Source organism: Herpailurus yagouaroundi, unplaced genomic scaffold (genome assembly GCF_014898765.1).
Source record: "Herpailurus yagouaroundi ecotype Mexico unplaced genomic scaffold, PumYag 139, whole genome shotgun sequence".
NCBI classification, from domain to species: domain Eukaryota; kingdom Metazoa; phylum Chordata; class Mammalia; order Carnivora; family Felidae; genus Herpailurus; species Herpailurus yagouaroundi.
The window spans coordinates 78,302,479-78,305,288 of record NW_024412394.1 but is presented as its reverse complement, the minus strand read 5'-3'; the positions used below and the strand labels follow the sequence as shown (position 1 = coordinate 78,305,288).

General features: G+C 35.8%; 1 protein-coding gene across 1 annotated transcript in view; it reads right to left on the bottom strand.

Annotated features, from left to right (window-relative positions):
* The window catches only part of GJA1 (gap junction protein alpha 1), a 12,899-nt gene extending 11,831 nt beyond the window's left edge, over window positions 1–1,068 (bottom strand). The window contains exon 1 of the mRNA XM_040474517.1: window positions 877–1,068. The gene's annotated coding sequence lies outside the window, so the exon portion shown is untranslated. The remainder of the gene's footprint in view (window positions 1–876) is intronic.
* Window positions 1,069–2,810: the final 1,742 nt, after the last annotated feature.

Sequence of the window (2,810 nt, the reverse complement as noted above, 5' to 3'; positions counted from 1 at the left end):
CCCGGCGAGCTCCCTTAAGGCGATGTTTAAGAAATTTTATTTTATTTCATATTCTTTCTAGGAGTTTCAGTGTTAGGAGACGGTTTTGAAAGTGCACCCTGGCATTCACTTTTTTTCTAAAAGTTTCTTCCCTTCAAATGCTTTGTGAGTAACCACCCATTCAAGGGATTTCATCTGCTGAATTGCCAACGTGGTCGAGTAAAAAAGGTGCTTCTCCTAGGGTCGCAAATCTTTCCAAAGTGGTTGCTAACATAAAGTAACTATTTGTTTTAAAAACCTCAATATTACAACTCTGATTTTTATATCTTTTTGTTTACTGAGGAAAATTCTAGGAAGGGACCACGTGGAAGTCAAGTAACCGCAAGGTCTTAACAAAGCACTTTGTTAAGAAGTTTGCTTTGCAGGGCTATAGAACATCAATCAAGATTTACATATGAAAAAGCACATAGTGTAGAATTCTATAGCAAGCACGCTAAGCAAATTTGCACTTTGATTTTTGTGATGTTGTCAGTCAAATCCCCAACCCAGGCCAACCCCCCCCCACCTCAAGTTACAAAGCACCTAGACTATTATCGACTCCAGAAAAAAGAAAAATTATACTCTAAAATGAAGAACCAAATATCCAGTAAACTAGTGCTTCATTCCAATTGGAAAAGTTTGAATCTTATTTTACCTGTTGCATTGTTAGGAACTTTTCAACAGTCAAGAAAATAAATACTGAACGCTCAATTTTAAATTTAAAACTACAGACACATTTTCAAGTTCCCCATTCCATTTACAGTACCATATCAAAGCTCCATTTAATAAATTTTCAAACTTTAGAAAACTTTTACTTAGAAAAAGAAACGAACAGGTAAAGTATTTTTTTTAACTTACTCTTTCTCTTAAAAGAAGTAGGCACGCCAAGTGATTGAACTCCTTGGAGGATGAAGTAAAATGAAAAAGCAAGTTCAGGCACTCAGACCTGTCTATTTAAAGTTTAAAAGTCTGCTGCTGCTTGGTACTTTCTTCACTCCTTCCCCCTAATGAAAGAAAAGTGCTGATACCTCGTAAAAGCTTTTTTCTAATTGGAGCACAGAGCTTTTAAAAGTTTCAAGCCACTGACTCAACGAGGAGGAGGGGCTGAAGAAGGGGAGGGGCAGAGGAAAGGCGGGGAGGAGAGTGGAGGGGAGGCCGGTGAACGTGGAAGGGTTGGGGAGAAAAGACACTGAGGAATAGCCAGGTTGAGATCAAGTTGTAGTTTAAATTTGCTGACGAGAAAGACTGAAGAGCATTAGAGGCGTGAATGTCACTACTTGTAGTTACTCTTTATAGATAGCAATTACTGGTTTTAGTTAGTGCTTGTTTCACCAAAAGTCCAGGGATAATAAAAAGTTCTCTATTTTATAATATTACAGTCTTTTCTAAAATTATATATATTGCATGTTTTGTGCTGCAGTAAATAAAAATGGTGGAACAGAGTATAGCCAGTGCAGACTTGTTTCATATTGGCCAAGGTGTGTGAAGTTAAAGGTGGGTGTGAGTTATTTGATGATCTAATTCCTTTCCTCTTAAGTGGGGACAATTAACAAAGGAAATGGTGGGATGGGAGACAGACATTGCAAAAATGAATATACATGGTGGTATGCTCATCCCAAATCTACCTTCCAACCCCCCTCCCCCAACTGCTTTGAATTTTTTACTCTTTCCTTCAGTGTAGCAAAAACTATATTTATAACTGTATTATATGTAAAATATTTTAATTTTGAAATTGTGGTATCTGACCTGTATCAGATCTTTGAGGAACTGAAAATTTATAGTATCTCAGTCCCATTCATGGCAACACATTAAAAATCAATATCTTCTGTAGTGAGATGTCAGGATTTTTTTTAATGAAGTATTCATATGATAAGTTGGCATTAAGTGGGTCCCCAAATTATTGACCCTCCTGGTGACCATCTCCCTCTCCTAAACGCACTGTAGAGTTTTCTGCCCAATGACAGTAAAGCTGTGCATATAATTTTTGTGTATGTGCATAGAATTTTTATGTGATTTTCCTCCACTTCCATGGCCTTCCCTCTTTGGTGCTCTGCATTAATGTTTATAATAACCTGAGTCATGTTGCCTCATTCTTAGAGTGGGTAGCTCTTTTGAGGACTCCCCAGATGCCATACCAGAGGGCTGTGGTAGGACAATTCCCCATAAACAGGCTTCAGTGATGCTCCTGAAGTTGGGCAGGGAAATCTCTTGGCCATTATTTTCTGGAAACAAAGCAAACTCATCCAGCCTTGATAGTCCTTACTGTTTTCTCAGTAATACGAATACCAAGAAAAAGGAGATGAGAAATATTTCTTGACAGATACATTTCCCTAAATATACTTTCATTAAAATGATTAGAAAACACCTTTTGAAATGTTGTAGTTTTAAGACACAATTTTACTCTTGTTTGTTGGGCTATAAGTTAAAGAAGGGAAATAAAGAAATTGAAATCTAACTTTCTTGTCTCCAAGGTCAGCAGCCCATGAATATGTTTTGGTCTTGTATTTATATTGTCCTTTCCTTTAAATGAGCCTAAGGTGTTGTCCTAACTAAAAATTATTTTATTCAATTCAGAACACATTCTGAATTCTCTTTATTATAAGAAAATCTGTTTTTCCTCTTGAAAAAAAGAAATCTATGCTTCATTTAGTTTACATAACTATGTGTTTTACCTTAGTGAAATTGTTTATCAAGTACAATTATTACTGAATTTGTCCATTTTATTTAAAAAATTTATTAAAATGCTAATTCAGAATTAGTTTCATGACAACAATTATGATTATTTTATAACA